General features: G+C 45.9%; 1 protein-coding gene across 5 annotated transcripts in view; it reads right to left on the reverse strand.

Annotated features, from left to right (window-relative positions):
• Positions 1-16,891, reverse strand: part of MAPK6 (mitogen-activated protein kinase 6) — a 28,933-nt gene extending 12,042 nt beyond the window's left edge. The window contains exons 1-2 of one of the 5 annotated variants that reach the window (XM_038147341.1): positions 15,999-16,219; positions 12,753-12,878 (exon numbers count right to left, since the gene is read on the reverse strand). The gene's annotated coding sequence lies outside the window, so the exon portion shown is untranslated. Of the gene's footprint in view, positions 1-1,124; positions 1,274-1,677; positions 1,835-12,752; positions 12,879-15,998; positions 16,220-16,712 lie in introns of those variants that run through there. The other 4 variants (XM_038147343.1, XM_038147340.1, XM_038147339.1 and 1 more) reach the window with 4 other exon arrangements.
• Between the last annotated feature and the right edge of the window lie 8,985 nt (positions 16,892-25,876).

Below are 25,876 nucleotides of genomic sequence, written 5' to 3' on the forward strand. Positions count from 1 at the left end.
TACACCGAAATAGTCAGGTATGAGATGTTTACTTTGTCAGAAATACAAATAAGACTGAAAGATACCAGTTAATTTGATTATGCTGACCATATAATGATCAAATTATTACTCACAGGAGAAAGACCGAGAATGACTAATGATATATTATACAATCTGCTAAGTACTATCCCTTTGACTAAAAAATACGGGGCACAGAACTTTTTTTTTTAGATCAGCCACGTTGCAGTCAGTAGGCAGAGTGAGTCATAGTCCAACTCATGAAACTGCTGCTTTCTAAAGCCTCCTACTTGCTCCCCACACTGTTTAGGGAACTCGGTGCTGGCAGTAAGCAAATGTTACTATTAGTTTATAAATCTCCTGAAGGATCTGTAAAAACACACAAGAACCCAGTGTACTTTTTTGTATTGTGTTTAAAAATGGTTTGGCTCTCCCTTTAAATATTAATAATGAGAAGTCCCCAGAAGAAGCCCACCATCAGCTAACCACAGCCTTCTGCACCTCTGCAGACCTGCTACCATCTGCTGTTCCACTGAACAGGTAACCAGTCAAGAGTGAATTCGAGATAACAACCACACAAGCAAGGACTGAGCTTGAGCAAAGGGCTGAAATGAAAGTTCCCATTTTAGCTTTAAAGCACACATTTTCTGAACGCAATTGCCAAACCAATATGCACCTCTATTTTAAGACGCCACTTTCCGGAATTTGTAACTGGTTTATTAACACATAATGCTGTGACGATGTTGTTTTTATACACACACACACACATCTATACAAAAAGCTTACACACACATCTATACAAAAAGCTTACTGTCAACAGCACTGTCCATAAGACAACAACAAACACCGCCGTTTCTTCTTCCACAACACAATTAACAGCCATTGTCAGGCTGATCCCAAACGACACTGAATTGGCCAGAAAAAGAGACACATCTTACAGACGCCAAGCGAGAGCATCCTGTCTGCCTAGGCAAGGGTACCTGTTCCCCACATCCCAAAACACGGGAGGTCTCCCTTCAAGCCGTTTCCGTCCGGTGTCTCAAGCTACTTATTAAGAGCATTAAGTCACTTTTCCCACAAAAGGTTCCCGGAGCCTGCGGGCGCCCGGCAGCGGGAGCGAGCGGTACCTGTCTGTGTCCTATCTGGTTCGGCTCGCAGAACCGCGCCGAATGCAGCAGCAAAACTTCCGCAGGCGGCGGAGGCTGGCCCCCCCGGCAAAGGACATCCTTCCTCCCGCCGCCCCCGGGCCGAGCAGCCTCGCCCGCCTGCGCCGCTGCTCCGGCCGCCCGGGCCGAGGGACCCGCTCCCGCCGTGCCGCGGGGGGCCAGCCCGGCCCGGGCCCCCGCCGGAGCAGCCCTACCTTCAAACGCCCTTCAGGCCGCGCCCGCCGCCCCCGGCACAGGCGGCCCCGGGCCCGGCGCCGCAGCCGCCGGCAGCGCCCCCCGCGCGGCCGCCCCCGCCCGCCCGGTCAGCGCCCGCTCGCCCCGCTCGGCCCCGCGGCCGCCGCAGTGCGGAGGGGCCGGGCCGGGCCCGGGCGGAGGGAGCGGGGGGGAACGGAACGGGCCGGGGGCGCCGCCGCCGCCGGGCGGGACGGAGGGAACAAAGCGCCTTTGTGCGGCGAGGCCGGGCCCGCGCGAGCGGCGGCCGAGACCCCCCGCGCCCCGCGCCCCTCGCACTCACGGGCCTTCCCAGGCTCATCGGGGGTGCGCTGCTCACACGGCCGAGCCCCGCGGCCTCGCCACCGGCCCTCGCCCGGCACCCGCCCGCCTCGCCGCAGTTGCCGCTGCCGCAGCCGCCGCCATGTAACCCGGCGCGGAGGGCAGGGAGGGGCGGCGCGGCGGCGGCTCCGCCCGCCAGGGGCGGCCCCGGGCGGCCCTCGGGGACGGGGGCGGGACGGGACGGGAGCGGAGCAGCGGCCGGGTGGCGGTGTGGGTGCGCTCAGCCGTGCGGCCGGCCGTGTGCTCCGCGGGGCGGCCCGCGCCACATGCGCTCGCTCACCTCACCGCCTCGCCTGGCGGCCTGGGGCACGGCGCTGCCGCCGTGGCCGCTGGCCCGAGGGGCTCAGCAGTCTCGAAGCACGGTTGAGTCACACGCAGCACGGAACGGCGGCAGGTGGAGCGGTGTGCACCCACCGAAGGGAGCGCGGCCGCGGCTCCGCCCGCCCCGGTGGCCCCTGCGGCGGCCAGAGCAGCGGGACCGGGAGGCCCAGCGGGGGCCCCGCCGAACGAGCGCTGTCCCCGGGGCTGTCGGTGTGCGGAGCTCCACAAGCGACAGGCGGGGAAGCGCCCGGGTGCGCCCCGTTCAACTGGCCCGTCGCTAAACGTCCCTCACGGCAGAGAAACACAGTTGGAAGGCAACAGGCGGGGGCGGCGGGGGCAGTTCCTCTCTCCGAAGGTGACGCTTGGGCTCAGATGTTCTGCAGTCTTAATGTCATGGCCGATCTGAGTCTTCTCCCCACGAGCATCTACAAATCTTTGCCATTGCTGTCACCTCTAGATACCTCAAAGGATTTCTGTCGCGTATAGCATCTCCCTTAACAGAGGCACTACGAGTCTGCTTTTCCTCAAAACCACAACTAAAACAGCAAAATAAAGAAAAATAATGAAAACTTTACATTTTCCCCTATGAGACTCGTATACAGCACTCTTAGTAAGGAGAGAGAAGCATGAGGACACCAAGCTTTAGGTATCAGAAGAGCCTTCTGTTTCTACTAACCCAGTTTTTGTACAACTGTTGAGGCGGGGTGCAGTTTTCCTTTTGCAGTACCTCATATGCCTTTCCAGTGCAGGATGGCTCAAAAAGTGATAAAACAATCAATATTCATTTTTTTGCAGATTAAACACAGGTTATTTATAGCTAGAACTAGGACAGAAGTTATATGCAATAGGGCTCTATTGCTCTGCTGCCATTTGTACAGAAGCATCCAATTGACCCTTGCACTTTTAGATCATGTAACTTTATTTTTTTAAATAAACAAGTCATATATCCACATCCAAGGATCTCCCTACTCAGCTTTTCTAAAGTTTTTAAAGTAACTTTTAAATTCTCTTCAATTATGCAGCCAACATCCTCTGTTTCAATTAGTCAAATGCACTGCTAGCTCTGATGTTGACCCCACTACCAGGAGAGGTGACCTGGGCATTTGGCAGTGCAGCACTGTGCTCACAGCACACATACAGAAGTCAGTAACCAAACTGACACTTTATATTCCAAAGCTTGCTAATTGATAGGCAGCTCACCACGCTGCCAACAGTACAGAAAAGTCAGAAACAAAGCTGCAGTTCTTCTGCCCACCCAGCAAAACAGAGCTGGAAGATTACAGCGCTGCTGCTCCAGAAGGCCTGTATTTAAATACACTCATAAAGAAAAATCTGCAGGAGTGCACATTTGGAAGAGGTGATGCTAGGACGGCAACCAGAGCCAAGCCACAGAGGAGTTTTTACTTGAATTAAAGGAAGAGATTTGGGGCTTAAAAAAAAGGCAGGAGCAGCAGTGGTTGTATGTCTAAATCCAGAGCTATTTAGTTAATTAAAGAACCACTCCATCCATACAAAGTATTTTTATTATGAGAAACAAAAGAGCAAGCTGATCCTCGGATTCTAGAGTGCTGAAGTAAGAAAAATTTTATATTACATCCTTGAAATAGCACCTGGAGGGCCCATAATCTGTGTCCATTGGGACTGTTTGCCAATATCCCCAGTGTCAATTCAGTCAGGTAGAGAAGTTGCACATCCGTGGAGTTTGCTCTGCAACAGCCCAGGCTGTTTGAAAAGTAGTTTAACAAACACAGAGGAGGTTTGCAGTAAGCAGCAAGCTTCCTCACTTGGGTAGCACACACTCTCTTATGAATCTCCCATAGCCCAGAAGTGCCACCAGTTTCTGGGTTCTTAATTCATAAGTCATGAACTGCATTCTTTTTTTTTCCCCTCCAAAGTATTTTCTCCCATTCCAGGAATGTAGTTTGTGGTAGGATTTGAGTGAATGAGATCCTTCAGTCTAGAGGAAAATCTTGGAAAAGGAGAGCATGGTGAAGGAATGTTACTTGTCTTCAGCCTCACTATTTATAGAATTACAATACACATGAGAGTTGCTCAGAATTTTGTGTCTCATGACAATTTATAACTATCTAATCCAGCAAATTGCTAATCTGTTTTTGGATTTTTAATATCCTATTGATTAGGCTATAAATTAATGTGACAAGTTTCTTCCACATTTCCCACAAGAATGCAATTTCATAGCATGGAGATTATATGCTAGATGATACCAACTCATTCTAAAACACTGGCAGATATTAACTGTCAGTAAAATGCAGAACAAGAAGAGAACTGGATTTCAAAGGTCATAAAGACCAGCAATTAAAAAATAATTAGAACTGCAGCAATGATTCATTTATTATATCCAAGTTCAAAAAGATCAAACAGTAAATTCCAGTGTAATATTTCAGTCCTGTGTGTGAATTGTTACTTGTGGCATAAAAGGGAACAAAATATTTTTAAGTGTCCACACCCATTATGATTGGCAAGGGAAGAAAGATTTGGAGACGGTTTGAAAAGGTTGCCCAAGGTAACTTGGCAGCTCCAGGCTTTTGTCTCAGTTTCACTGCTTGACTTACACATTCTCCCAGAAGAAGGGAAATGTATCCTAGGATAAATTTTTAAGGACTGACCATATTTCTTACCAAAGTTTAAGATGAATTTTGCATGTGAATAGGCATGAGTTGAAAGGTAAAAATCTATTTATTAAAAGGAGATGGGGAGAGGTTCAAGAAATACTCAGTTTCTGCACCCTCCTTGGCTTATTCCTGCTCATCCATGCTCTGAGCCCTAAAATACAATTTAGTTGTCCTGGCACAGATCCCAAGAGTTTTTAATTGTTTGGGTCTTCTTTAACTGCTGCCTCTTCCCATCAGCCTATTTCTCTGCAGGTGTTAAGCAAAACCTGTACAAATCAATTGCTTTTCCAGCTTAGTTTCATAGTGCTGATGTTCAGCACAAACAACTCAGATAAATTTGAGTTTCACTGGCAACCCAATAGCTCAGGTGGTTTCATTTCCTGGGCACCTTCATTTCCTGGAAATGTCAGACACTACCTTGCCATAATGGACACAGGGGTTTTTTATTTGTTCTTTTTAACACAAACAGATTTTTCTAACAAGCACTCACTCTCTAGATTAGCAGACTTAAAAAAATCCCAATAAATCTTAAATTATAATTCCAATCAGCATTATTGTCAGATAACCACACAGAAGTTGCCATCTTAGAAACTTTTAACAAATGTTTGTGTCAAGATCTCTTTTTAGTTAAAGTTTACTTGGTGGTAGGCAGAGCTGCCTGGGCACAGACAACACACTTATCACCTCATTTGGGCTCACTTGGATGGACCTGACTTTGCCAGAGCAAGATTTGTACCATGTACATTCTGATCAGCAAAGAAAACTATGACAAGGACTTGGAATAAATGAAAAAAACATACCCCAAGATCTGCATCCTGTGTGAAACAACAGACAGACTGAAAAGGAACAGACCCTTAACAGAGACCAATTCAAACCAGAGGCAGCAAAGCACAAAGGGCGAATGGAGGTGGAAGAAGAAAGTCACAGAAGATGTTCAACTTTGAGGCTAGAAATAAATGGGTTATCTGACATACTTTAGAAATTCTGTAGGACAAAAAGTCATTAAACACTTAAAACAGAACAAGTAATTATTCCCCCTTGGTAGATCATCAGTGATCTAGGACGCTTTGGTACAGCAGGCCCCCTGCTTAAAATCACACAGTTTTATTAAGTCAGGCAATTCCATTGCCTCCTTTTTCTGTGCTTTAAACAACACTCAGCACAGGGCAGAGCAGCTGCCTAAAGCAGGAGCTGGCAAAGCCATGCCAATAAAGAGAGAAGAGGAAAGCTTAGAAAAGTTGCTTTGTAGCTGGGTCATCACTTGAAGCATTAGCCCTCTGTGTGTAAGGCTGGAGCTCTCCCAGGTTCTCAGCCTTTCATCATTTCCTCATTAGTTTATCTTGCACAGAGATAGCTTGCACAGAATAGCAAACAAGAAGAAAAATTTACTGAGGTAGGCAATTAAGGCCATATGTGTGTTAGTTTAATTTTTTAAAGGATGACAGGTACCAACATTTTCATACTTGGGTGCTCCAAGTGACCCAAGCTCCTTCTAACTTCCCAGCATGGGACATTGGAGGTGTGCTGGAGTCAGGCTGCAGATCCAGTCAGTGGGTGAATCTACAGCTGAGAAATATTCTACAGGAGGACAGGGCAAAGTGTGGGATGAAAACAAGAAGCACCAAATGTTTTTGTCCCAGCACTTCAGGTGCAAGAAAATTCAGTGTGCAATGGTTCTTCCCCATTGAGACCTTCAGCAAGGCACCATTCTCATCCTCACCTCCAAAATTTCAAGTGAAGTGGTTAGGAGAGCACATCTGCCAGCTGAAGTGGCACCAGAACACGATTGTCTGAGGCCTCTGTGCTTGTTATTGCATTAGCTGAAGTGCTGCTAAAGTTGAAAGGCAGCAGATATTATTTAAATATCTGTAATACCTTGAATAAGCCAAGGTAGAGAGACTCCCTGGAAACAGGACTGGGTGCTCTCGGCAAAAAATACATTTGATTTTGGATCCCTACTGGAAAATATGTCAGCTCTTGGGCAAGTTATGAATGCCTGATGATGGATTTATATAGAACAATTCTGTGTTTTTGTAGAACTATTGCATTTAATTGCAGAAATTACATATTGCTATGCAGAACTGTTCTTGTTCATTCTTATAGCACTGTAAGCCTTCCTACACGTAGCATTTTGATTCCTATTGCATTACAGAGATAAAGCCTCTGGTGTGATTGTAAATACAGCTGGTGCTGCAGAGTTTGTCATTTACAGAGAAGAAAAAATTGGACTAACATTCGCTAACATTTTCATCCACACCAGAATCCTCTTGAAATGCATTTACGGGGGCAAAGCTCAATACAAATACATGGCTATTGTGAAAAGAGGATGAAACAAACTGCCTTGGGAGGCCCTGTAAGAAACTGTGTCTTTGTGGCTGCTCAGGCAGAGGCCATCCTGGAATTGCATTTGCTCCTCCACAGATCCCCAGCGTGCCCCAGCTCACGGATGCAGCTGTTTCACAGGCAAGCAGCACATTGGATGGCTAAAGATAAAGGGCCACGCGGTGCCTGCAGGGTCAGGGCAGGCCTGCAGGAGGCCGATAGCAATTCTGTTGTCAGGGTGTGTTTTGGCTGGGGCCAACACCCTTTTTCAGGATTCCCAGAATAGCACTTATCAAAAGCAGCAGGTTGACTGGAAGCACACTGCTTCAAGTAATGATTGCAACTGTCCCTGCCAGACTCCTACCCCAGTCAGCCTCCTGAAGCTAAAGAGATTGAAAATCTAAGAAATATCAAGAAGTAGGGACTTTTTATAGAACATCTACCATCAAATTACAGGGCGAATTCTCAGCATTGCAAAAGCTATCTTGAATCACTTTTGTTGTCTTGTCAATCAGCAAAACCCAAAGTTTTCATTTCACTAACAAATATATTTTGGAAACACCTCCTCTCCCTTAAAACTCTGTAACTTTTTCTCAGCACATCTTACACTATTTCTAAAGATTTCCACTTAAAACATATGGGACTATTCAATTACCCATATTCCCCAAGACCATTTATGTCTTAGCCTTCATTAAGATTTCAAGGTTGTTTCAGGTTTTCTCAGCAGTTTTGAGACGCTTGCTGGGAGGGATTACATTTCCAAAGTATTTGTTTTCTCATGCAAACTGGGTTTTGCTTATGTGCCAGAATCAGCAGACGTGTTATAAATAGCTTTGGATAGATGACAGGAAATGATGCAAGATCTCAGGCCACTCTACAGAAGACAACTGTTTGAAGTGCTGAGGAAGGGGCTTGCACCACTGGCTACTGCACAGGGGGAAAAATTATTGCACAGAAGCATCATTTACTACAAAAGGTATTTGGCTTATGAAACACAACACCTCTTATTACAACTCAAGCAAAAAGTATTTGCTTGCAATTGCAGTACAATGAGAAACGAGAAAATTAATTTTTCCTTTGAAGAGGAAAAACTGACCAGAATTGTCTAAACTCGCTTTGTCTTTTACTCTTGAGGAGAAAAGACACTCTCCTTACATGTTACAAATGCCAACACACACATTGGAAATTCTCCAGGCTCTGACTGGTGCCAAACACTGGGATCATCTTCCTACCCTGGCATTTCCCATTAGCTTCAGCAGAGTCTCTTCCAACTCAAAGTGCTTTAAATGGGCTCCAATAACAGATGCCTAGAGGTTAAGCTGTGTCTATTCATCTCATCCGAAGATCCCTGTTACTCTTTGCAGTAGTAATACAGCAAGTATTACTTAAGTCCTGGTCTCATTTTGTTTCTATTAGCTCTCATGAAGATAAAGCACAATAATTTCACCCCCAATAAATGCTTTATTTGGAATAGGGGCAAACTCTCAGCATTCTTAAGTTTATGACAAAACTTTGAACAGATGTAACCTGAACACAGTGACTCCAACCTTCACCTCCAGTACCAAGCTGGCTCCTTTTCCCAACTGCAGGAAGCACCTCTCAGCCCACTCCCTGCCACACTTTGGCACTGTGGACGACTGGACAACATGCTACACATGGAGAACTACTAAATTAGTGAGAAACACATAGAGTACCTCCCCAGCAGGTTGTTTTTCAGTCAGTCACTCAGAGAGGGATTCCTTTAGGCCCTCTACATTCCCATGGTAGAGTTCAGTATCGTGTGGGCCTCCAGGCAGGTGTGGACCAGCCTCCTCCCTTCTGCCCTGGGCACAGGAGGAGCATCAGCACCAGGCTCACAGCTCAGCTCGTACCACCATAACCCCCCCAGTGCTTTCTCTCCCAGAGACAGCGTCAGCAGGCACTTCTGCTGAGGCTTTACTTCAAGAGACAATGGCATATTTGATCCCTCTCACAACTGTAGCTCAGAGGCATCCTCCTTTCAGGAGTGGATGGTTTCTACACAGGATTTTTGAGTTATCTGTTTTTCTGACAGACCGAAGAGCCTAGAAGCACTTCTACTTAGGAAAGGAATAAATAATACATTACACATTTTTTGTACTAACTCCTTTTACCCATGATCTACCTTTCTGTAAGTTTGAAGAATAATTTTTCTTTTCTCAGTAATGACATAAAATCTGACTGAATCTTTGTTATTTTGGAAATGTAAGATTTATTACCTCTCTTAGAGGTACAACAGTGCTGAAACTGGGTCATCCCAACTTTTTCAGTTAAGGACTAGAAAAATGAAATACATCTGTCCATGTACACACTGCAGGACAGAAAAACAAATCCACTTGTTAGTGGATACCAATACATACACATACAGTGTGCCCAGCAGAGCAGAGTAGGAGAGAAGGTGGGCAAGGCTGTCAGCCTTTGCAGATCTTAATGAGAGCTCCAGTGCCAGCTGGTGCAACTGACCTTCATGACCTTGATTCTTGTCAGAAATTCTCCTTGTCAGGAGAATTTTCTTTCAAATTTTCTTGTCAGAAATACCTCCTTTGGACACCCCGGTGCTGAGGAAGCACTGAGAAGCAGTCCTCCACCCAGAAAGTTATCTCATAAAGGTAAATATTTCATTGAAGGGTTATACCTAGGGGTTCTTTAATTATATAAATAGCAAGATTTACCCTGCAAGTGAGCTGGAATAAAGAAAGATAAAGAGGTAGAGAAATCTTCTGCTTATATGTGCATCAGCATTCTCTTATCTCCAGCATATCTTTAAACTGTTTTGAACTGCAAATTTCAACAGCCAAAAACTGTTAAATGAAAACTTAAGAGATACTCCATGCCCCTAAAATTATATTTTTTGAAAAGAGAAATATATTCCTCCCTCATTCTTGTGTTTTTTGAAACACCAGAGACCTATTTAAGCCTCACTTAAAATAAAACCAATTCCTGGTAAACCTATTTTAGTAAATACAAAAAGCTGCTAACCATTATCTCATATGTCGTCCTATTGTTTAATCAGGACACTCCCAAAAAAAGCAATCAAGATGGCTCAAAGAAGAAGAGTTCCAACCTTTGGACCAGCTCTGATTGCAATACTTGGTTCTCATGATTGCTGCAACTCAGCAGCAATCAACTCCAGCACGATAATAGTGTTCACGTGTGCTCCATGACCTACTCCAGCACGGCCCTGGGTGACAGCAAGAGCTGCTGCAGGGTTCGTGTGTGTCATCTGATGTCCCCAGCTCACAAACCAGCTGACAGACCTGCCTGTGCCCCCTGGCATCCATGATCACAGAGGTCAGGTGCACAAACCCTCCCACTCGTGTTCAGTAGTGGGAGTGACAAGGCCAGGCTGCACTGGGGCAGTTCTTACGTGGCCGCCCAAAGCAATCAAGAACCAGCTCAGCCACCAGACAAGACTGAGCAAATTCTTCCTGTGTCTTGAAATGGTGGCCCAGAGGGGTAAGACTGCAGCTTACAAACCTCTCCCCTTTTTCTGCTGTTAACTTTTCCAGGACAGCCTGTCTATCCTTGATTTCTGTGTTGGAAAAGGTATATCCCAGAAAGCAAGGACAGGCAGAAGACTCAGCCCTTGCCTTCAGAGTTAAACCGTACTGCCAGGGCTGGACTAGGACTCTTATTACCACTGTCCAAGCCATCCTGCTGCAAGGACAGCTCCAAGGAGGACTTAACACTCCCAAGCCTGTCTGTCAGAGATGCTTTACAGAGAATTCACAAAACTGCACAGTATTCATCAAAACCGAGGTGGTGATTTTCCCCTCAACCCAACAGAGGTTTTGAGATGTCAGCTGTTTATTTTCTCCTGACAGACTACCCAAACTTGTATTTCCACAATTTCATGGACTATCTAGATACTTCCTCGAAGTACAGAGTAAAGTGAGATTGTTATGGTTTGTGATAATATCCCTGTTTCAATAATTAAGGCAACTCATTTGCTTGTAGTAAAATTGCTTCAAGGACGACATGTACAATTTGCGATCAAAGTACTGCCCTGTACCCTGTGTTTATCATCCCAGGTCCAAAGACGTTTGTTAGTAAACAATAGCAATGTAATCATTGCTAGGCAGCAGGGAGTCAGAGGCAGGCCTTGAACAGGATGCTGTCAACTAAGAAACATCAACAAAGAACCTGTGGGGACTGCTGAAATCCAGGGAAGCAGCAGGGCAGTAATAGAAACTTTGAACCTTTTCACACAGAGGAACAAGATGATTTGTCTTTCTGATTGCTGAAATGTTTCAAATTGCAGGAGAACATGGGAATATGGGCCTTTATGATAGCTAGTAAACTTCTCTGACCTTGGAGGGGAGCTCCGTGTGGCATGACAGTCGCAGTAACCAGAACAGGCTCTATCTGCTCTGATACAGCTTTACTGCAGGAGCAGATGTCACAAGTGCTCAGTGCTCTCCTTCATTCATTGCACAAGACAGTGTTCACCTGATTACCAGCAACTGGATACCAACAAAAACCAAAATCTGTGTACTGCCCTGTGTTCTGTTCATCACATATTGCCCCAGTCTGAGGACAGAACCACCAGGCTTTAAGGGCTCTGCAAATAACCATTAAATTTATTTCCACAATTTGGAAGAATGTCAGAATATTATCATTCCCACTGTTCTGAACTGAGTCACAAAAGAACAAAGTCAATGTAGCCCTTAATAGCAGATTTAAGATTACCAGAACTAAAACTTCCAAGAGTTTTGTACTTTATTTCACTGTTCAACTTTTCAGCTCACTTTTGGTCCTGGCACCAAGTACAGATCTCCAAAGTTCTGAATTCTGAGTTTACAAGTTATTCTACGCTTTTTCCAGGCAGTTCTGATTTTGCCCAGCACCAGTAGCCCCCGAGTAGCTGAGCTTGTACACCCTGAGTTTGCACACCTTCTGTGCCAGTCTCTCCACTCCTTCTCTGAGCCCATCTAGTTTCTCCAAGTCTCTTCCTATTTCCTGGTTTCTATTTTCTTTTCTCCTGTCAATTAAAATCTCATTTTTACAAGGTTTCTCTCCCAACCTATTTCTGAAAAGTTCCCTACCTATTTGGTCCTTGTTTCTTCCACATGAGTCAGGTAGCTGCTGGAGCCAACAGGAGCCACTAAAAGCAATACATGGGAGGAACAGTCCACTTAATTCAGTTCACGTGCCCAATCCCAACTTAGCCTGTAAAAGCCTGTGGATGCAGTCACAGGAAAATTCCTGTTCAGGAGTTGTGTGGGCTGGAGCACACCCAGGACTTACAGTACAGGAATTAATCTGCTAACAGATCTCTCAGGCTGCAAAACATGAGGTCTCCAGTTCGTGAACACCAAGAAAGACAAAACATGCATTTTTGATTCTGGATTTCAAGAGTACCCTCCTCTTCTGAAAAAGGCAAGCGTCTTTTAAAAACTGTTTTTTTCTTTGCTTGTTTTTAAGTAAGGCAAAATCAGTGGTCTCCTCTGCCCCAGTTGTTGTAAAATAAGTGAAACATAACAGCAAAGTTCAGATTTGGAAATCTACCTGGCACAAAAATGTTTCCATCTGAAGAATTAGCCCTCAGCAAAGTCATGGTCTATCAAATGAACCTTGCCCGAGCCACCGAGCGGCTGGCAGTGCCCGAGTGCAGTGACACCAAGAGGCTGGCGGTGCCCAAGTGCAGTGCCACTGTGCCCTGCTCCCACAGGTGCCGGGTCATTCACACGGTGTCCCCCAGCAGAAGGAGCACAGAGAGCTCAGCTCCCCCGGGCTGCCTCACCTCTCCAGGTGCCTTCTCCTCATACTGCCGGCCAGGAAAGCCTCTAGCTGTCCAGGAAGGTGGTGGTGAAAGAGTCTTGCTGCACAGGCAGGCGTTAAGGAGGAAAAGAAGCGGCCCAGAGAGTTTCTGAGGAAGAAATGTCCCCGTCAGTGCCCTCCCCATACGTGAGTGACAGGCTGCCGGGGGAGCATGGGTTTGCAGGGACTGAGGATCACCTGCTGCTGTGATGCAGAGGGCCCTGTCCAAGCTTCTCTTCCCCTTCACAAACCTATTTTGGGAAAAGACCCTCAGCAGTGCAAAGCAGGAGGCTGTAAGACTCTCCAGGACAAAGATTTTTCCTATTCTTTTGCTCCAACACGTGGCCACACAGCCTCTCTTCCCAGCCAAAGCCTGCTGCTTGCCTGCTGTGCTGGTGCAGCCCCCACACTGCTCAGTGCAGCTGCTGCAGTCTGTGGAACAGCCAGTACCAGGCAGGGCACACAGAGTAACAGGGAGACCTTTAGGGGAATGCAGGAGATGAGAGGCTAAGTGTTTAAAGAACCTCCATCATCAGCTTCTCTGTAATCTCAGGTTTTGGCTGATTGGAGAGGTGGACAGAAACTACATGTGACTACGCAGGGGATGAGGAGAATGTCAACATTAGCCCAGCTTTCTGATGGTTACAGAGGCTGTGATTTCATTTTCTTCCCATTGTATCCTATGTGAAAAGCATTCCAAGTCGTGCCGCACCCCCTAAATCCTATTAAGAAAAACCAGACCTCATAAAGCGGTTTTCCAGTGTGTTGAATTCAGGTTTTGTCGCTCTGTTTGACAGTTTTCCATTAAGTCCCAACTGAGCAGAGGCAACCAGGCCACTGAACACCAGGAGAGCAGGACTCCTTGCCCAGCTGCCTTGCCTGGGTTGGACGTGCTTCTCAGAGCCCCCGTGTCCAGCCTCAGCAGAGGCTGTCCCACCCCTCTGTCACTCAGCAGCAGGCAGGTGTGAGCAGGACACCTCGAGGGGAGCCAGCCCGTGCCACCCCTCCTGCTGCAGGGGTTAATGGCCACCCAGTGCCACGCCACTGTCACCTGCGGGACAGCCACTGCTGCGGGAGGGACTGGCTCACCTGCAGCAGCAGCAGCACAGACTGCCTGGAGCCCTCCAGCATCACTCTGGCTGCCATGCAGGCAGAATCCAGGAAATACTTCCCCAAACCCACCCTTGTGCTCTTTGAAACAAGCTTTTATTTATGCTGCTGCTGGTGGAGAATCTATCTGAAATGTACGGAAAATAACCTCAGTCTCCAGTCTACCTTCAGTTGTGTTTTCCTCAAAGCTCTGAGGCTCCTCTCCCTCTGCAGAGCAAACACAGCATTTGCAGGAATAAAGCTGCACTTATGTAAGTTTCTGAGAATGCCAAGTTGAAACTCTGACAGAAGAAAAACTGGTAAAAACCTATTTTTTTTGTGTTTTCAAGAGATCTAATCTATCTTCTGTGCATTCCTGACCCTCAGAAAGCATTTTCATCTCACACGTTAAGTATAACAATCCTCTTAACAGGGAACATTTTGTTAGAGCTTTAAATTGGGTTACGTAAATTATTTGTAGTTCTGACAGCAGGTTTCTCTTCCGTCCACGAGGACACTTGTTATGAGCCTGCCACAAGGTTCATTTGCAATCACTGCAGATAGTCATCTGAGGGGACTGTTTGAAAGGAGATTTTATCTGGGGCATATGCTACAAGTTTGTCAAGGCTTTTTATAAAAGCAGCATTTTTGACAAATAATTTGCAGTACAGTAACATGCATGAGAATTAAGACATCCCTGATGGGGACGGTAGACTGAGTGAACGAAAGTTTTTCTAACTTTAACAAACTTAGGAGGTACAGAACACAAAGGGAAAAAAAACAAACCCTGCAATATATATGTATATAGGTGGTACTGAGCCTGTCTCAATTCATGGTTTTACTTTTGTTGACTGCAGTAGGAATTGTTAACAGTCAGGATGAGGCTCCTTGTTCACACCAGGTACTTGTTCAGAAAAAAACAGTAGAAAAAGTACTCAGAAGTTACAGCACTACTTTTAGGATTGTATCAGAGCAGCCAATGACTTAGAAACACAGTACTCTCTTTTCATTTTCTTTGCAGTACTCTCTTTTCATTCTTTCTTCTCCCCAGCCCCTAGACAGGCACAGGCTAAGACACTGGTTTTGAATGGGAAGAGTTCTCTGGCAGCAGAGCCCTCCTGCCTCCCTTTCTCTTGTCACTGGTAAGGGTGACTGGGGAAAAAATGTTTCTACTGATTTCATCATGGGTGGGAAAATAAAAGCATAATTTATAAATCTGGATTGATATTTAGGTTTCCCATTATATTTATGAGCTCTTAGCACCCCCCCTTCCCCAATAAAGCAATAAAACAATATTTTATTAAAACTTAAAGTATTTTGTTTGGCTTTAAGAACAACAATTTACTAAAGCAAAATTTCAAAATGAAAACTTTCAAATGAAAATACGGACAGTTAATTTTTAAGGCTTTGTAAGAGCATTTCGGATTTTTTTTCCTAAGCAACAAGAGCAAAGAGTTTCATCCCATGCTAAATACAAGCCCATCCAGTAAACCTGATTTCTACCCTCCTGCTGGCATTACATTCTCCACAACAGTGGTGCAGAAACCAACAAACCCTTCTGCAACATCAGAGTATTCAAAGGAGCAACATTTTCTAAGATGAGAAAACTTGTGGGTCTGTAAACCACACACACACATGCACAAACACAAGACCCATGCAAAAGGTGCTCAGCAGAGAGGACCTTTACCCACAAAACTTAACATTTACTAACATTTCCAAATCTGCCCAGGAATGCTTTACCTTGCTATTTCCAATTGTATTGAGCTAACTGGTGGTGTTTTATCTTTCCCTCTCCTTCTTTATTCAATGCCAAACATTTATTTTTAGCCATCTATACAGCGTTGTCTCATGGTTTTATTAGCAGTATTTCTTAAAATACTTTATCTACAGAGAATGCAATGCATTAGGGCTTCTAGGGACAATGTTAGTACTTCCAGGGACAATGTTAGCTATTCCTAGAGACACTAGCTGATTAATATGAAATTATTTTATTTCTATAAAAGACAATATATTATTATTATGGCAATTCTCAAAGAGAAAGAGATGTTTCTAAGTGTTAGTTAGAAAGATTCACCTTTACACATCTTTCTCTCTAAACAAACCGATCTCATGGGAGAATACACACAGACATTTAACTTACCATTACTGCAGCTATCTTTTGAATTCCTCAGTATCATTAATATTTAAGCAGAAAGAACAGAACAAGCAATTATTGTAATGGTACCACACCAGAACTAACAAAGTAATTTTAAAAAAGTCATCCAGAAGAAGCGAGAAGGTCAACCAGAAAATACGAGTCAGGAATAGCTGTGCTCCGATGAGGAGGGGAAGGTTATGTTGCTGTGATATGAGTAGTGCACAGCTGTTACTCTAGTAATAATTCATCATATTAATATTTAAATGAGAGGAGGAGGAGGAAGAGGGCACGAGATTGTGTGTGACTCAATGGTCCCTCCCTGTCCTCAAGCAGAAAAATAGGCCACCAATACAGAAAGAGCATTAGGAGCTGCAGAGTGGGAAGGTTTGTTTTCACTACCTCATGAATAAAAGTGGGCAAACTGGTCCCTGAAGAAGTCTAGAAATGATCCTGCTTTTACTACAGCAAGTCAAATTCTGTTTCTAGTTTCAGAAGCAGCCATTGCCTGATGAGCAAATTGATCCAGTGCTCTAGGTCTGCACGTGGTGTTTCTTGGATTTCAGTCTATTTCCAGCAAGCCTCTACACTTCCTCCAAAGAGCTGCCTGCAGGAGTCTGGCCTGGCAGTCCCTCACAGAGAATTGCTGAATTGCTGCTGTACTTTTCCCATTATCCAAAGACACATTTATAAAACATTTCTTTATGGGGGCTCACTTACCTCCAGGCTTGCTGCAGTGCCTGGGCCCATTGGGGCCTCTGGATGGGCAGGTCAGGGGGGCTGAGGAGGAGCAGGAGGGGCTGGGGGTGTTGTGAGGAGCAGAGCCTCAGCCCTGGGGAGTCTTGGGGAGCTGCTGGAGGTAGAGCAGCAACACCCAGCAACAGCAGGCTCAGCTCGAGGTGCAGGGCTGGAGGAAACAGCTGATGTAGGCATAACCCAGACAGATGTGGGTGGCATCCCTGGCAGGAGAGGCAGCCTGACTACGCTTGGTTGCATATAGGGTTGCACAACTTTATCCAACAATTCAATATAAACACACCTCTCACATGCTGGGTTTTGGGAGGCTGGGATTTTCTTTTGGATTCTGTACAACTCCCTCCTCTTTGTTAGCAGAAATGTTACTGTGATAGCCCTGGCTGAGCATTGCCTTGTTGGCTGTGTAACTTTAAAAAGGTAATAAGCAACCATTTAACCAGAAGCAGACATGGACTCCAGAAATGGGCATGAGCCTAAATAAAAAATAGTTTGTAACAGAACAAATCTACAGAAAAGCATTTGGTTTAGTGCTTGGCATGAAAATACAAGATGCACAAAGTATAACATTAGGAGATGCCAAACTCATGCTGTAACATCAGTTCTCAGCACACCAAGGTAAGTTCTTCCTCAGAAATTTTCTATTTTTTTCCTGTTCAAGCAAAGATGTTCCCCCCTCCTTTCATTTTGTTAGCCTAATCCTTTATAAACAAGTTTGCAAACAACCTGAGTTAACATTGATATTTTTAGCTGACTGTTAGGAAGGTTTTATTTACTGTATCCTGTACAAAATGATTTGTATTAATACTGCAGAAAACACCACTTGTCAGATCTTCTCCATATCCATTGTCAGTATCCCAGCAAAGTAACCTTTACAAACTGGTCCTCATGACTTGCTCCAAAGGTTTTTACATAAAGCTGAATCAGGCCCCTGGATATGTTGGAGGAATGGAGAATATTGATTTAGGTTTCTTTCAAAGAGTTGATGACAAGGGTCTGCAGGAAGATACCTCTTCTCTGCTTTAGTAATTACACTAACACATTACCTTGCAGGGATTAGGTTCTTCCTTCCTGGATTTTGGGAGTGCTGGAGGAAGAGACCACCCACAGTGGCTTTAATCCCTGGCAGAGCCCTCCCTCCAGCTCCACCACTGCTCCTGCCTCATGGGTAGGACAGGTACATGAGGCTGGAATTAACCACCTATTGCACCTACGCTGCTGTATCAGTTTAATTCAGAAGAAAAAACGTGGACAAAGGCTAAAAAATTCTTTGCAACCACTGAATAGCTAATTGAAGGCAAATGTGTCATGGAAGATAAACATTTTCAGGTACAGATTGGGCCAGCTGACAGATTTAATAGCTTCCATAAAACACCAGATTGCAACAGCTTTTACAACTGTCTTTATAGGCAACCATCAATTTCCATCTGGACTTGGTGGCTACCAGATCAGTGTGCTGTGTTTGAGGAGGTGCAGAAGCCCAGGCTCAGATTTGCTCTTCTTTCAGTGACAGAAGTTGCCAGTTTAATCCAAATCCACGGTCTTGATTCAGAAGAGGCTACAGCCTCTGTTGATGAGTACATTTGAGGTTACGGTTTTTTCAGGTTTGTCTAATGCCTGCTCAAATGCCACACCATTTCAGCCTATGCTCTTACTTAAAAAGGAAAAAAAAAAAAAAAAAAAACCAAAGAAATTTATGCTTGCCCTGGGAGCAGAAGGGTCAATGTGAAGAGCCATGCTGACACCACAATCCCCAAACCCTCATCATATGCAAATTCTAACTGAATTAGCATGTGTTAAAGGTGCAAGCAACAGATGCAAATGGCTGGGTGCAGCCCTGGCATAGTCAAACACAGCCTACATCTGTGCCCAATTTTTCCTTAACCAAGCCTCCATGGCTTGCTCTTCCTAGTTGAAACCAGGCACTTGAGCTTTTCCAAGGCCACACAAGGGGACAAACTCCCCTCTGGCTCTGCCAAGGCCACGTGGTCCACTTGAGATATTAACAAACGCTCTCAGAAGTGCTGTGACTAATTTAGATTCCAAGTAACTGCAGCAAAGCTTACACAGTTATTTAACAGTCAAAAGAGAGGGGTAGGCTTTTTATAGTCTAAACTTTATGAAGTGATAAAGATCTATTAATCATCTAACATGCAGTTTATCTACAGACAAATAGGATTAAAAATAGAGCAGGTAGTTTCGGCTCCTTGGTTTTGGTTTTTTTTCCCCCTCTTAATTGGCATGAGAACAGCAAGCTGGAAGATGAGGAAAAAGAAGGTTGCTGAGGATGCTGAGCACAAGGCTGAGCTGCAACCAGAGCTCTCTCAATTATTTTCTCTCCCTGATGAGAGGCCAGATCTTAGGTACCCTTGAGTGGCCCTTTTCTGTAATGAGGATCTCAGTATTTGGCCTATTCATATTTTTAATTTCATTTCTCTGCACTTGGTCCAGGAAATCACGAGGCTTGTGTTGGCATTTTACCACAGGAATCAATGCAAAGAATTCTTCCTTTTAAGTGCTTGGCTCTGCCTCAGAGTTTTTTAATCTTTCCTGTCCTAAATGTAACTGATTGACAGGGAGTGTGCATCCCTGGGTCAGTTTTCAACTCATGTTCCTAATAGCTTAACTTGAAAAAAAATACAGTTTCACAAAGAATTTTCCTGGGGACAGTCTGGAAACCCTTCTTGTCAATAAATAATTCCTACCAAGTGAAACACTGACAGAGCTGTGCTGCTCAGCTAAGTATACTGTGAAACATTAACCTCCTTCCCTGTCCCGTGGTGGCAGAGACTGTGTTTTGCTGCTTTGTGACCCATGACTGACCTCACCATGAACTCCCATATTTTCAGCACTCCTCCTTGAGGTTTGGGATTGAGTTAGCACCTACATTTACAGAAGCAGATGGGAAACAGCAACTTTCATTTCTTCCTTGTCTCTACTGAGCCTTATATACAGTGGGAGTGGGGCAGATAGTGCCAGGACCACTGTTCCTCATCCAGGACACAAATTTGTTCCTGATGCTGCTGGATGGGAACCATGACATCAGAGACATCAGGGTTGTCAACCCATGGAGCTCCAGGACCTTGTGACAAATTCCTGAGGGTGTCAGAGGGTGAGAAGAGTTTCTTGGAGACCCCTCCACACTCCAACAGTCCCACCAAGAGAGGGTGTGCCCAGAAGATCATGGGAAACACCAGAGCAGCACGTGGACAGGAGCCACCTCACCAGTATCCTGATTGACACCTGTGCCTCTGGCTCTTCCCTGTCCGACCTCACCCCTCCACTGAGTAAGCTTCTCTACACCCACGCTCCTCCACACCCACAGTTCTCTCTCCTTCACCTGCCATAATGTGCACCCTGGCTGTGCTGGCAAGCCCACGACAGCCTATTCACTGCCCTTAGCAGGCCCAGAAAGGGAAGGCTTGCTCAGAAACCTGCTCTTGGGGTGCCAGCCAAGCAGGACACCAACCTCCCTTCCAGCCACATCTCCAGAGGACCTTTTCTCACTGTGGCATTGCCCTGCACGGAGATCCATCTCAGGAGGGCTGCATGACTTTGCCAAGCTTGCGCCAGCAGCCCAGAGCTATTTTATAATTAGGATGCTTCACTCAAACAAGACAAGTTGTTAAGAGACATGTACAGAAGAGTGTTTTGTGGAAAGGCTGGGTAGAGAAGCATAAGGCAGTTTAATGTCCTCACAAGGAAAGCTCATCCAGGAAAGGATTTTTCTTTTCATTAAAAGCCAAACCAGACCAAACCCCACTTTTCCCTCAGTGTCAGCAGAGTACCCAGCCTCTCGTAGAAAGGCTGCTACAGCCCGGCTCACCAGCCCAGGCCTGACAGTGCTGCCCTGAGAGAGAGAAGAAAGCCAAACCAAACAACCAAAAAATCCACTCTTACTCAGAAGTCAGTCCTGCAAGCTGTACCCAGCAGCCAGGGCAGAGGCAGGGCAGCCGAGGAGAGGTCAGGGCAATGTGTGGAATGAGCTCACACAGCACAGAGGCCACAGCTCCCAGCAGGGCCGGCCGCCTCCAGCACGGGCAGCAGCCTCTCTCTGCCTTGTGCCCGAGCTTCTCTTTGGAGCTTGTGCTCCCAGGGGCCCCAAACAGATCCGAGGGACAGAGGGAACAAAGTACATGCCACGTTGTGGCCAGGCTTTGCCAGGCAAAAGGTAACAAAGGGCACTAAGCTGCCCCACGCTTCTGGACGTGAGGCTCAGGCTTTGGGCTGCCCATTTGCGCTCAGTGAGAGGCGTGCAGCACCAACCTGCACGGTTCAGCAGGAGGAAACCAAAGGAAAAAGCCATGTGGCACTTGGCTGTCTGCATGTACTTGTACTTATGAGAGCTGCTCCTGCCAGGCCAGGTGCCTCTGCCTGCCACAGAGGCTGGTGACACTGGAGATTTGTCACCAGGGCCTTGGCGCTGCCGCCTGCAGTGGTTGCTCTGCCTGCTCGCTGCTGGCCACCCAGCATGTCCTGGCCTTCTGCTGGCTCAGCATGAAGGGGTTGGCAGGGCAGCTATCTCTGGGATACTCTCTTGTCTGGCATCTCCCTCCAGACAGAGCTTGTGGTCAAACTCCTGTTATTTTGCTTTCAGCACCAGCAACTCCCGTACTTCAACAGAGATGCTCAAGCAGGATTGAGAAACCCAGAACTCTGCCCTACCTGCTTTACCTGCTCAGCCTCCCTTACAGCCCTCCCTTGGCCAAGCTAAAGTAATTTCAGCAACTTGGATTGTAAAACATTTTAGCCTTTAGGTCACAGCTGAGAGGAAGTTGTAACGGCAGCATGGACACAGCCATCCTTATGCTGTCCTACAAATCCACAGAATTGTAGAATCACAGAATGGTTTGGGTTGGAAGGGACCTTAAAGATCGTCTAGTTCCAACTCCCTGCCATCGGCAGGGACACCTTCCACTAGACCAGGTTACTCAAAGCCCCAGCCAACCTGACCTTGAACACTTCCAGAGATGTGGAATCCACACCTTCTCTGGGCAGCCTGTTCCAGTGCCTCACCACCTTCATAGTAACATATCTAATCTAAATCTACCCTCTTTTTGTTTAAAGCCATTCTCCCATGTCCCATCACTACATGACATCGTCAAAAGTCCTTCTCCAGCTTTATTGTAGCCCCCTTAGCTAGTGAGGGGCAAATCCATAAGGAGTGATTCACCCTGCTGCCTACTGACCTGACCAAGAGGTTTGGATGTGTATATTCAGAGACTAGAAGCATGACATTCACAACAAATACACCACACCAAGCAGGGAAATATTTCTGCCACATCCTCACTGTAGCTGGCTCACTCCTGACCCTGTAAATGAACGAAGCCTAATGCTGGCAAAGGTAGAAAAGCCTCTGTTAGGGGCTCAAACTGTGGAACAAACAAAAGTGTTATAGGGAAGGAGAATGGAGAAAGAGGAAAGGGAATGAAGGAAGGAAGAAAATTCAACAGAGGTTATATTGTGCATGAGGATCAGGCAGCTTAAAGTTCCAGAAAATCCTTTATACAAATATTCTGCAGTAAAATGAAATAGCAGCTCTTCTTGAGGAAACTGCAGCTACCCACAATAATTATAGCAGCAGCCTGAATGATGCCATATTTATTCCTTTTTGAACCAATTCCTCTCACTAGTGGTATGTACCTGTCTCCCTACAAAGTACTTCAGAGCAGCATATCAAGTTCAAGTGGAAACTGTTTAATACATGTATACACTCAGGCTGGATAGGGCTTTGTTCCATAACTATTTCTCAGGGTGAGATAACAGACAGAGCTGCATGAGTCACTGACTGTCCATCAAAGCACACACAGGTTTATTCATTACTGTCCTTACCCCTGGGAACAGATAAACAGTTTAGATATCCCTCAATTAAATCTCTCCAGGACCACCTAGTCACAGATTTGGTTTTGATTTCCTACTTCTAAAAGCTTTTGTCCCTATCTACTGAGTTCACTACAGACAAAGTTGGTGCAGTATTACTCTTTTTTATTTCAATCCCTGCTTTTGCCAGAAGGTTAGTCAACATCTTGAGTCCTACCCCAGTTGCCCAGACAAAATCTCACTGATTGCAAATATGAATGGGGCTCATTTCCTCATTTTGTCCTATGGGACAAGAAACATACTTTATAATGCTCCAGGTTACATATGGCTCAGATATGGCCAGGGCCTTCCAGCCTGTTCCAGGGCAGATTTCCTGTATCCCAGACAGCTTCCCATTTAAACATGCACAGACTTCCTTCCCACCATGCAGGTGGGACCATAAGTACCCATGACCCTGCATTATCAAGCCCATATCTTCTGAGCAGGTCACAAGGGCATAGTGGGAGCAAAGAGGTAGTGTTTAAGCCACCGAACAGTTATTCTTTCATCAGAGCAGCAATGAAACCAGCACTGCACAGATCCAAAGAGGAAGCTCTGCCATAATAAGCTTAGATCAGAGTGCAGAGTAGTGGAAACAGGCCAGTTAATGACTTCCAGCTCCTGCATGGAGAGCACAGTGGAGGAGGACAAATGGAGCAGTGTTTGTCCTTAGCTTGAGAAGTCACAGAGCTCCTTTCTTCTATATGCTCCATTTGTGTATTTGGAGTGGGGGTGGCTTTAGGGATGAATACACACAATGACACATAGAAACATGCCACACATTTGGATCTCAAATCAGACAGGCTTCCACAACATTCTGCAGTATTAATAGTTGGATTTTCATGTAACTCATTACGGGACAGAGCTATTTCATGAATTCAGATATCACACTGAATCCTAAGAGCAGTACTTCTCCCTTGGGGCTGGGAAGGCAGGAAAAAGAGGAAGGTCTGGAAGCCTACCACTTGCACTTGGGTCCCCTTCTTTCTTTACTCTCAAATTTCAAACCAGGCACTTCCAAAGTATACTGAACTTGTCATAGAATAAAGGGCACAGCCACAACCTCATCTTTCACACCACAGGGAGAAATCCTCCAGCATGCAGCCAAGGCATCCAACTAGGGCTACAGGACAAGGGAAGGGAAAGAAAACTACATCTCTGACCTGCCAGTGGATTAGCACTGAAATAAAGATTGAGCTCCATGATACACACCCCTCTCAAAATCTGGACTTGATAAAAGTCCAGGCTCTACCCACGCAGCAGAACCAGTAACTGCCTGGGAACCAGCAACAGGCCCAGGCCAAAGAGAAGCAGGTCAAGAGTCTCTAAGGCTCAACCACTTTATTCAATACACACAACCAGAAAGGCCACAACCTGCAGGACTGTACACACAAGTAGCAGAACTGCCTCAGGCCCTGCTACCCCTCTGCCTCATCATCCCATTGGAGGTGGTTGACTGTGCCTGTGTTTCTCAGATGTCTGCTTTATAGTCACAGCTCTCCCAGTCAGAGGGAAGTTTGGGACTGAAATTCCAGACTCCCACCCTTTTGCCACTAAAGCACCCAACCATGCTATTCCCCTGATCTTCAGTAGGCCCTCAGATTTGATTTCCCACAGAGAGATCACCTCCACCCTGTTCTGCCTCTCTCCCACCCCTTCAGAGGCTGACAAGCAGGTCTCATGTCTTTTATCCCCTCATCCTGAGAAAGTTGATGGCCAAGGCATTCCCAGACAGCCAAGCAATCTGTGCTGCAGTCTCCCTGACAGGTTCAGCAGACAGAGTTGGGATGCCCTTGCTGGGAGAGGGACCCAGTCAGTCACCAGCTAGTGGTCCCTCAGCTAAAACCTCCTGAGGGGGAGAAGGGTGAGAAGCAGAAAGACTCACACTGACTCCACTGTTGCTGAGAGACACCTTTACATTTCAGCACCCTAAGAACTGAAAAAAAGGGTGTTCTGGGGCTGAACAAATCTGAAACATTAACTTTCAGAAGTATGGGCAAACACTTCTGCCTGGTTCTTTTGCAGCACGTGAACCTCACTTTGAGTGCAAGTTTCCACCCAAAACTCAAAGCAAAACTGCTGGAACCAGACTTGTACAGAAACTCTGCTCAAAACAACTATCTCAGCTCAGGTTTAGTAAAAATTCAAATCTCTCCTATAGGCAAGGTAAAGGGTTTCAGGCTGGTGAGGAGAGCAGCAGCTGGGGGCTCCAGGGGAAGGAGTAAGGCAGAGAGAGAACAGGAAAGCCAGGAGCCCAGCCCTGCTGGCCAGAGCAGCAGCCCAGCAGCTCTGCACACTTATCCCTTGAACCACCAGACCAGTTCCTGGGCTGTCAGCATTTCTGAGCTCAGTCTCTGTACATGACAATGAGGCTCTTTGCCTTAATTACCCCATCTGTTTGCTGCCCATTGGGAATAAGGACTGTAAACTTCTCCAACACTTGCACGGGTGCTTTTTGAGCTTTCTGCTCCCCCTGCTTTGTGGCCACTCTGCCCATGCTCCAGCCATGACCTTGTGCCTTCCCGCTCTGTTGTATTCCAAGCTGGAAGCCTACTCCACTTACTCATTTTAGCAGCCTATTCTCCTTAGCAGCAATGTGAAGAACGTAGGACACAACAGCACTTGGATGGGACACCTGATGTCAGGAATAGCTTCCCTGGCTCCTTGAGCAGGACTGCAGCTTGACAAACCTTGCTGGACAAACACCACCGCAAGCCTTGGAGAATGTGGGAACTCTTCCCTCCTGTGAGTTGGATCTGTTGCTCTTCACCCTGGATAAAAGGCTGCTCAGCACTCAGGGATGCCAGGACTGCCAGAAGCTGCTCTTTCCTTGTTTTTATTTCCCCCTAATAAGCCACAGACAGAAGAAAACCACAGAAGGAAGAAAAGCCTTTAATCAGCATTGGAGATTTGGCTACTACACTTAAATTCTCTCTTTTATTTTTCATTGGAGATTTGGCTACTACACTTAAATTCTCTCTTTTATTTTTCAAACAGGCAGATCTATAGCAGAGATAAGCATATGCCTAAGCAGTTTGCTGAATCAGAATCAAAAGAGTAGTCAGATTCTCCACTCAAAAGTTGCTTTTATACCTCAGTTATGCATTTCACTTAAACAGGACATGTAAATGAAATACATTTTTTTTCCTCCCATGCTTTTGGTGTTGATATTTCTGTAGGAAAAACTGCATATCCCATCTCTACCAGAATTCACTCTTCTTTGGCACTGCTGGCACTGCTGGGTAGTACAAAGAGGCAGTCACCTTGTCCAA

The sequence above is a fragment of the Motacilla alba genome, chromosome 10 (assembly GCF_015832195.1).
Source record: "Motacilla alba alba isolate MOTALB_02 chromosome 10, Motacilla_alba_V1.0_pri, whole genome shotgun sequence".
In the NCBI taxonomy this organism is placed as follows: Eukaryota; Metazoa; Chordata; class Aves; order Passeriformes; family Motacillidae; genus Motacilla; species Motacilla alba.